The sequence below is a fragment of the Leptosomus discolor genome, chromosome 27 (genome assembly GCF_034619465.1).
Source record: "Leptosomus discolor isolate bLepDis1 chromosome 27, bLepDis1.hap2, whole genome shotgun sequence".
In the NCBI taxonomy this organism is placed as follows: Eukaryota; Metazoa; Chordata; class Aves; order Leptosomiformes; family Leptosomidae; genus Leptosomus; species Leptosomus discolor.
The window spans coordinates 1,212,974-1,222,695 of record NC_141417.1 but is presented as its reverse complement, the minus strand read 5'-3'; positions in this window follow the sequence as shown (position 1 = coordinate 1,222,695).

Sequence of the window (9,722 nt, the reverse complement as noted above, 5' to 3'; positions counted from 1 at the left end):
AGATTATAGATAGAGTTTACTGCTGAAAAATATCAATCCACATTAAAAAAAGACTTCTGAATCAGCCATGTAATGCTACAGTTTCAACTTTGTTCTGTGACTAATCTTGAGCCAAAAGGAGATCACCTGAAGCCCCACTCTGCAGTTTAAATTGCCTTTCACAAGGCAGAGTCGGTTTTGCCCAGGGAACAGTAGCGGGGCATTCATGAGAAGCCTCCCTTGGCAGAGATAACAGGTTGCTCATTGACACGCACCTTACACAGAAGGACAGTTTCAGTAAAATACTGAGAAAACAAAATCTAGTTTAATTGTTCAGAAAATAAGCCCGGTTTTGATGCCCGAGCATTCCATTGCAGCTTGTAGTGATCACTGTTTCTGGATGCATTTCCTCCCCCGGTGTGTTTTTGTTCAGTTTCCCTGCCATTTTCTCCATTAAAGCCACAGGTACATTAAGACAATAGGGCCCATTCTGGCAAAAATCCCTTTATAAAGGCAGTAGCTGCTGCTGGGAAGTTCAAATGGAAAGTTAAGAAGCACATTTGGAATCTCAGTCGCTAGAAAAAGACGTAAACCAGAACACTAAGATGCCCCAAAACTTGTACTCCCACATTTTTAATGCCATTCCACATTCTTCGCACTTTCCCGTACATTTACAGTTTCATCGTGTTCGAGCACCTCTGTACTTTTTTTGCTGCTCCTCCTGAATAATTTATTCCAAGTCACTGCAGGAAATAGTCCTTTATTGTACGCATTAAAGTTTAAATCCATCCCGAGCACTCTGCATATTGCAATCGAGACAGGTGATGTTGAGGACAGCACGGAGCCCCGAGGAGAGGGAGGAGGGGAGTTGAACCGCGGGATAAAAATCCACATATCTGGACAGGTCCTGAAAGAAAAGCTTTTACCGCCCCCCGCCCCAAAGTGGAACTGGGCGACTTCGACAGGCGGTGAAAGCCTCTGCAGAACGGGGCAGCTGCTGAAACACCGCATCGGCTCCCGCCAGCCCGGGCACCGGCGCAGGACACGGAACCGCCTCCAGCAAAGCGGCGAGGGCAGCCCGCCCCTCGGGCTCCCGGCACCGTCCGCCCGCCCCTCCGAGCGGCGGGCCCCGAAAGCGCCTCTTCCCGAGGCCAACCGGCGAGCGGCAGCGGTGCTCGGGACGGGGCCTGTCCCGCCGCCCTCCCGCCTGCGCGGGGCACCGCTCCCCCCGCCCGCCCCGGCGGCGGCGCTGGGCTGAGCAGCGCAACTCCCGAGGTGCCGCCGTCAGCGCGGCCCGCCCAGCCCGGGACAGAGCCCCGGTGCCCCCGGCGGGCGCTGCCGAGTACCGGAGGGCAAGGCCGGAGGGGCGCGCTGCAGCCTGCCCCTGGGGCGGGTAACGGGCTCCAGACACCGGCACAGCCCCGCACGGCTCGCGCCCCGCTACCGGCTGCCGCGGCCCAGTGCCCGGCGGGAGCCCCCGGAGCGGGTCCCGCTCCGGACAGCCCCACGGCGGCCCCGGCCGCCCGCTGGCACGGCCCCCACCGCCCCGGCCCCGCTGACAGGGCCGCTGGCGGAGGCGCGCCCCCCGCCGGCCCGGCGGTCCGGCCCCTCTCCCCTCACGCACCTGCGGCGGCCGGAGGCGGGTCCCGCGCGCACACCTGTCGCGGCTGAGGCGGCGACTGCACCTCCGCGCCGGCGGCGGCGCCGGGCAGCCGCGCCGACCCCGCCCCCGGCCACGCCCCCGCCGCCTCGGGACACGCCCCCCGCCCGGTGGTCTTCCCCAGCGCATGCGCACCGCAGTCCCCCCCCGCCCGGCTCCACGCCCCCCCCCGGGGGCGTCTTCTCTCTGCGCGTGCGCAGCAGGCGCTTCCCGCCTTTCGCCCGGCGGTGCTGAGGGAGGCGGGTGTGGCGGCTGCTCGAGGGTCTCCTCCGCTGAGGGAGAACGGGGCTTCTCCGCCCTTCCCGGCTCCCCTTTTGGGTTGCCGCCCGTGCAGGGGTGTCCTGGCAGTTGGTGTGTACAGCCCCGAGCACCACAAGGGCGGGTTGGGGGCCCACAGGCCCCTCCAAGTCTGGCGAGGGTGGAACAAAGGGCCTCGGAGCCACGGCTTGGTCAGCTCTTCCAGAAGCGACCCTGGGCTCCGTGATTCGTGGGTGCCTGGAGGGAGCTGGGTTGTAAGCGAGGGCTGTGCGCTGAGAGGAAGGAGTGCCTGTGCTAGGCGTTGGGGTCCCCCCTCAGACTTGGTTTGTTTGAAAACAAGAAAAAGGATTTCCAGCAGCCAAACTAGATAACCTGCATTCCTGAGATACTGGAAAGTTTGTGTATCTTCATTAGCATGACACGAGTGCTCTGGCGCTCTCCAGCCAGCGCTGTGGCTCCTCAAGATGTTTATCTGAACACTACTTTCAGGAATAGCTTTAGGTCTTGCTTTCTTTTTCTCTCGATGTTGTTCTTTGCAATGAGTAAAGTACCAGATTCCTGAGCTAAAAAAAAATAATTGTGTGTAATCAGTGCTATAGCTCAGTCTCGCTAATGCTGCTGTTAATGAGGCCAAGAGTTTAACATGGCCTTTGCCGTACCCGCAGCTCACATCTACTTTGGGCTGTCCCAAATTCCCAGCCTTCTTGTTCTGCGCTTGCGGAGCGGCTCATGAGCCTCCACCAGATCCCCTGACCATTAAGACAGAAAGTGACTAATTAAAAATAATATGCTGGCGTTACCTTTATGGCAATCTCAGCATTGATGTGAAATGTACTCATTCCAGTAAAAAGCCTGAATTATGGCCGAGAAAATACAGACACTTTGTAAATTCCAGGCTTCATAGCTTAGACAAACGGCACAGTGATCTGTGTACTGGAGGTACGTCCAGGTGGACCAGATGTGACACACTTATTAGAGCATGTCAGATAAACTTACACGTGCTGTTATTAAATGCATGACTTGTACAGGAAATTGCATGTTTATCTAGGTTACGTGAGCAGGACATTTCAAGCTCGATTCAGTTGCCCAAGCTGAGGTATCTGCTGCCGTTTCAGACACCCTCGACTGTCTGAGACATCGGCACAGGACGGGTCGGTTCAGCGCAGGACCCCTGTAGGCTTGCACCTCTCTGGAACGGGCTTCCCCCTTTTTCTGGTGGTGGGGACACGATGGGGCATCTCAAATGACAGCAGGTGACCGTGTTGAGGCGCTTTTAGCAAGCCATTCCCGCGTCACCAGCGTGCAGTCTCATCCACAGAAATGCCGTAGGGATCTGTTTTGACTAAGGGTTATACAGAAAATGTTATTTCAGTAGAAAGATCTTCAAAGTGAGAAATCGTTGTCCTTCTCTAGGAACACATTCTTACCGAAGTGATCATTTCAGTTACATGCACATGGAGTGGTTCTTTGGAGGTGTTGGGAACACAAGATACACTGCAGTAGCACCTGTAATTTTAATCATCCAAGTATCAAGGATAAAATGCTGCATCTCCCTACTTAGGTACATAACAGCAGCTCACAGATCGCTAATCAAAATCAGTGATGGATAATAACATCGAAAAAAAAGTTAAACTGTGCATCAAAGTCAGTCTAAAGCCTCAGCCTCTGTGCTTGTGCCACGCGTGCAGCTTCCTCTCCCAGCAGTGTCTGGCTGTGCTGGTTTCAGGAGAGCTCCATGTGGCAGAGGGATCTGCCCGTAGGATTAGTGGCAAATGAGGCCAGGCTGTAACGTGAGGCACTGCACACAGCAGCGAGGATGGGCTGAGAGGCAGATGAGAGTAGCGCTTAGGAGGTACCGCGTTAACGGTGTGTAAGGTTTTCAGGATTTAATTTAGAATGTTAAAAACATCCTCCTGGGTCAGACCAATGACACCTGTAGCCTAGTAGCCTGTCTCCAGCAGTGGGCAACAGGAGATGCTGTTTGGGCAAGCGTGTGAGCCAGGGTTTTCACTGCTGCCCGTTTCCCTCTCCAGCCCTTGAGCATAGCAGAGACGGTAAAGGGTGCGTCCTGGCCCTTTTAGCAGCCATTGATGGACCTGTTGCTTGTGCAATTCTGCAATCCTTTTTAACTTGTGGGTATTGTCTCCAGAGACTTCTGTGACACCAGGTGCCAGACTCGTGTCCAAAGAACACTTTCTTCTTTTTAAACTTTTTAAGCTAATCCTGTAGTTTCAAAACATGCCTCCTTGTTCTTCTGTAGCAGGGTTCTGTGAAGATCAAGTCTGCATTCGCTTGCTCTCTCGCCTTCTTGACTCTGTAAACCTCAACAAGATCCTTCTCAGTCACCAGAAGGTGAGAGAACTCTAAATTGAAGCATCCCAGCCTGCTTGGTTGCTCCTTACTGAGGCAGCTCATCCCTCCCCTCCTCTGGACCCTCTGTAACTCCGTCACATTCCTCTGAGCAGCTGAGACCAGAACTGTGCTCCAGCGCACCGAGGATTTCTGTAAAAGCAAACCGAGGGCTTTGCCCTCACTTCGGGATCCGTCCTGAAAGCAGCCAGCGTTGGTCTGGCTGTTCTGGCTGCAGTTGCAAGGTTGGCTGTTGTGTTTTCTGGTGTTTTGGTCGTGGTGAATTGCAGGTATAAAGGGTGACGAGTCAATCGGATACAAACAACCTGTTCCAGGAAAATAATCTCGGGTGTAATTATTAACACGTTTACGGTGCTGGTTTCTTTCCAGGGGCGGCATCTTTCCTAGTGTTACTTGTAGGGCAATGGAATGTAACTCCACTAGTAGATTTATACCAGCAAGGCAAATCCAAAGAAATACTTGGTGTCTTCTCAGTCCTGCCTTTTCGGTATCTCATCGAAGTGTCTCGCTTTTGGCGTAGCAGCCCTTCCTGGGGGAGTCAGCATTCTCTGCCTGCTGGGGCTGCCGAGCTTCCTACAGCAGAGGCCCAGCGCTAGCGGGTAGGGTAAGGCAGCTGCTGAAGAAACACCCAGTGGCACGGACAATGCTCAGACACCCCCACGGCTTTTTTTTGGTTTTGAGATCTCCACCCAACCAGTGAACTCCACGTGACCCCTCCCGACAGCACCGCTGGTTTGTTTAATCAGTGATTAAACTGGAATTTTCCTTCCATTTCCAAACATACTGTGTCAGTCCTTACGTTCCCTTTCTGTTTTTTAATAAAGCCAAGGCAACAGAAAAATACAACAATCATTAAAGTACCATGGCATAACTTTACTAAGGAGGCTTCACACGTCTGTGTTAGATGTGGTGCCTTCAGGGCTGAAGAGCAGAAGCTTTAAGCCCTGTGGAAAGCTGCTGCTCCAGAAAGTGAGAAGGTAGGACCCAGTGTCTCTTACATCTGAGTTACTGGGGAAGGGCCCCAGCCAGGTCCTGGAGCCCGTTCTAAGGTCTCGTTCAGACCCTTTAGGACTCCAGGATTGTTTCTTCCAATAGCACGTGTGTCACCTCGACCAAGGAAAACAAACCGTAACTCTGAGCAAAGTACGACAAAGAGCGCGGGGTGCCGTCCTCCAGGATCAGCAGAGGGTTTCCCCATGTTGTGTTCCTTTTAAAAACACTTCTTGTTTTGTAACCGTCAGCGAGTGCAGAGCTGAACACCCCGGAGTGCTCCCACGAGCTCGTTCCTGAGTGGGAATAGCTAACTCGGACCCTGGCCTTGTGTAATGGTAATTTGCCCCTGCATCTTCGCATTCGTTAGCGTTTCGTTTTGCCTGCAGTTGGAACGCCCATGTCTTGGCGTCGTGTGATCGTTCTCTTTCCAGTCAGGCTGGGTATCCCAAATAGTTTTGTATCATCGGCAAACTTTGGCGAGTCATTGTTTACCTCTTTTTCCAGCCCACTGGTGACTTATATTGTGCAATTCAGGCCCAGGCACAGATGTGTGCTTTGTTACAGCACTACGCTTCGGAGGCTTGTAAAGCCAAACCCGCTGTTACTTCATGGTGAAAGAAATCCCAAGCTCCCTTCCCGCCCAGCAGCACCATTTCCTCGCGGTACGGGCAGGACAGCCTGATCTCTTCCCCAGAGTGTTGCGAGCCCCTTTGTGTCCGCAGGTAACTTTAACCACGCGGTTGCTCACTGTGAGCTCTTTCATTCTCAGACGCTCACAGTCGCTTCTTTTTCTTGAATCACAGAATTCATTCCTGCTCAGCCCCCTCGGGGACTGAGATTGGATCTACCTGAGGAACACAGTTATGGATTTCTTCCCTTTTGTACACATTTCAGGTTATTGCAAAGGCAACAAACAGCAGGGATGAAGAGATTCCCTGCAGGATGTACGTTCGCTGTGGGACAAAGCCAGAACTGCTGCACAGCTCTTGTAGAGCCCTTTTCCCGGCAGCTCGTGGCTGGTTTTGGCGTCAGCGGTTGGAGCTCTAGCCTTTGGAGCCCAGAAACCTGAGTTCCCATCCGAGAGGCTCCACTAAGCACCCTCTAACGAGGGAGTATTTTGTAGCCACTAATCTATGATTTGGTTTTGGATCTTCCCAATTAGCACTCATTAGGTGACTCTTGCGTTATTAGAAGGTCAGGAAGCACCATCCCCACTTTACAATGGGTGAAGCGAGGGACAGGAATCTGCAACGGCTATTGAGTAACCGGTACCAGCGCTGGGACTGAGGTCTGGGGTCCCAGCCCTGCCTTTGAGGCGTTACAGGCTCTTTCTTACCAAGACAGTCACGCAAAGATTTAAATGCCCTTGGGAAGAAGAACGGGAGATGGAGAAAGAGAGGAGAGCAAAAAGGCAGGCGGCTCTGCCATGCTCCTTGGGAGGCCATCGATAACAATATTTCCCAAGCGACTAATGAGCTTTTCCTTATTTGTGGTGACCGTTTATCTTCCTGAGTTGGCGTGCCTCGCGAAGTGCAGGGCTGGGGAGAGGAACTGATTAATGCCACGGTTTTATCCATCTCTTTCCTGGAGCTTATCAGATCTTGTGAGGCCCTTTGGCCTTCATTGCCTTTGGAAAGGCAGAAGCGCAGACCTGACCGCTGAGGAACTGTCACCAGCACAGCTTCAGGCAACGCAAAATGTCTCCTGCCAGAAGCTGATGCCTCAGATGCCTTTTGCTAAATAGGGGACTTCTGCTGGAGTTAAACATTATCCTTCATGGCTCCTGTCTGTTCAAGGTTCAAGAGGGAAGCCACGCTGAGTCAGCCTGGCAGCTGTATTTCTTGCTCCAGCTCTCTCCTGCGTGATTCACTTGCTCCTCCTCTCTGCCAGGAGGGCTTAGTCCCGGATGAAACAATAAGGCGGCGGCAGCGGGGGACACTTCAGCTCTCTCGCACCGTGCCGTTGGAGATCAGCTCCTCATACCCTGGCATGTTTCCTGGCTGGCCTACAAGTAATCTTGGTGCCACAAGAAGGGAAACGCGGGTCCCCAACCCCCACCTGAGCTGCGGAAGAATCTCCTTCAGCCGTTAGCAGCGCCATGCTCGTGCCGCACGGCAGGGCCGTGCTCCTTCCAGGCAGCGCTGGGCAATGGGCTGTGAATTCATAGGGCAGCTTCTTGTGGCCTTGTGCTTCCCTGCGTGGATGGCTTTTATACGGGCACTGTAAAGAAAAAGGTAAATCCTTTTTACTGTGGCAGTTTCAAGAGAGCGGCCCAGCAGCAGGGAAGGCGGGCGGGCAGATGAGAGGAGCTGTTTTATTTAACATTAGTGCCACAGTTTAGACACTCCAGCACTGCCAAGTCTTTGGGCGTAGCCGGAGTCTGACACGGGAAATGGATTGCTCAGGGCTGGCTGCCTCTTGGAGCCGGAGCTCTGTGCTGTTTGCCTCGCGCTGAAGTCTGTGGGAATAAGACCCAGCGATTGCTGCTCGTCAGCGCCGAGGCTGCCCGAGGCACCTATCCCATGCTGGGGGGACTTAGTTTTGCCTGGAAAGCAAATCGTTTACTTCAGCATCGATGGAAGTTTGTGGAAATGCAACTGCACAATCTCTGCTGAGCTCAGACCTAGAAACAGAGCCAAAAGTCTCGCTGGCTTCGGATAAAACTTCGCTGTGGTTACAGGCGTCATGGGATCATGTGATGGCGCAGCTGATCTTTCCAGCATCCAGTGCTCTTGCTTTAGGCCTCTTCTGCTTTACAATAACACATTTACAGTTCAAAAGATCGTCTCCTTGCTAGGGTGATCGTTTATTGATACCAGAATTATCAGTCAAGAGTTGTTGAAGGCACTTCTCTGCCTCTGCTTGTGTTCCTGATTCTGCCAGGCTTCTTCCCGGCGTGCCAGCCCATCCACAAAGCCTCCAGCATCCTCAGCTAGGGGATTTCTAAATAGACACAGCTTCTCCCCCCAGTGCAAAGGCACCCTCTCCCTGCTCAGGGCAGCATGCCACACCTATCTGTTCCTCAAGTCCTCGGGTTCTCAGCCCAGGGAATTAAGGGCGAAGTCGGGTCTAAGCTGGACTCGGAGCCCCTTTGAGACATGTTGACAGAGAAACGTGTGCCTTGAAACAACTTGAAAAGAATTCTAGGAAGGGAGAAGAGCAGGAAAGTGTCAGTTGTGAGCTGCCACCCTCTCCTGAGCTCGTTCCTCCTGCGAAGAGCACGGCCCTGCCTCTCCTGTGACCTCTTTCTTCCTGCGGGATAACGCAGGGTAATGGCAGGCAGAAAGTCAGCTGCTCTGCCACAGGGTTAGTCCTCCGGATAGATGAAAGGAGAGTGGTTTGGTGTCCAAATGAATGTCATAGCTTTAAAGAAGAATTAAAGCCAGATGTTTCCAACAGGCCTGCTGAGACCAGCCTTTTCTGACATATTTACCAAGCCACCAAGGAGGCGCAGCCAGTGTCTGCGGAGCTCCATGTTGGGAACACCCTGTAATCCCAAAGGCTCCACCGCAGCTGCTGGAGGCTCCCTGGCCGTCTGGAAGGGCGGCGCACAGGAGCGGAGGCAGAGATAGTGCTGCCAGCTCAATATTTATTCAGTGCTTAAAAATATTTATTCCTTGCTGATAATATAGTACCCAGGCCAAACAGCACCCTTGGACAAAACACGGGGGCCAAAAGGTGGTCGGGCTGTGCTGGCATCAGCTCTAATTTCAGCTGGGGCCCAAGGCAGCGTATTGTGGTTAACAGCATCCAGAGCATCATCCCTCTCGCAGGGACGGACCTCAGCCCCGCCGGACAGGCTGACGTTCAGTCTCACAGACAGGTAAAGCTTTTGCTGTGCAGGGACTTCATCAGAACCAGGGAGAATGCATTTTGTTCTGGCATCACGCACGTGGTGTTTGTATTGAGCTGTGGCTGACGCTGGTGACTGTTCCAGCGTGGGTAGAACAGAGGTAAAACACTAGGAAAAGGGAAGCTGAACCCGGGCCTCAGCGCACTCGGGGAGAGAGCAGCGTTTCCCACTTTGCTAGGGAGTGCCCAAAGCCTCGGCACCGCCGGGTGTGCGGTTCCAGCTCACACCCAGGAGTAATTAATCTTTTTGCCAGCGTAGCTGCTCCAGGCTTCTGACTACAATAGGTACTGCGCTCTCGCATTCATCAGCCCGCCCAGTGGTTAGAACGTTCAACTCGTGGCCTCTTCAGGACAAATTCCTGGTGCTGTGCCCTCAGCGCTACCTCGAGGTGGAGTTTCCTCTTGCGAAATCAGCGGGTGCTGAAAACGGCCTGTTGGCTCCGATGACCGGGAAAGGCTCTGCTCGCCCGTTCAGATGTACATGTCACGCTCCTCCTCTTCCTCCTGCCCCATCCCGACTGCCGGGATGCTTCCTGCTCTAGAGCAGCAGGTAAGATGCCCTTGAGATCCGGCGTGCCAGCGGATCGCTGTCTTCTGCTGGGGAGTAACT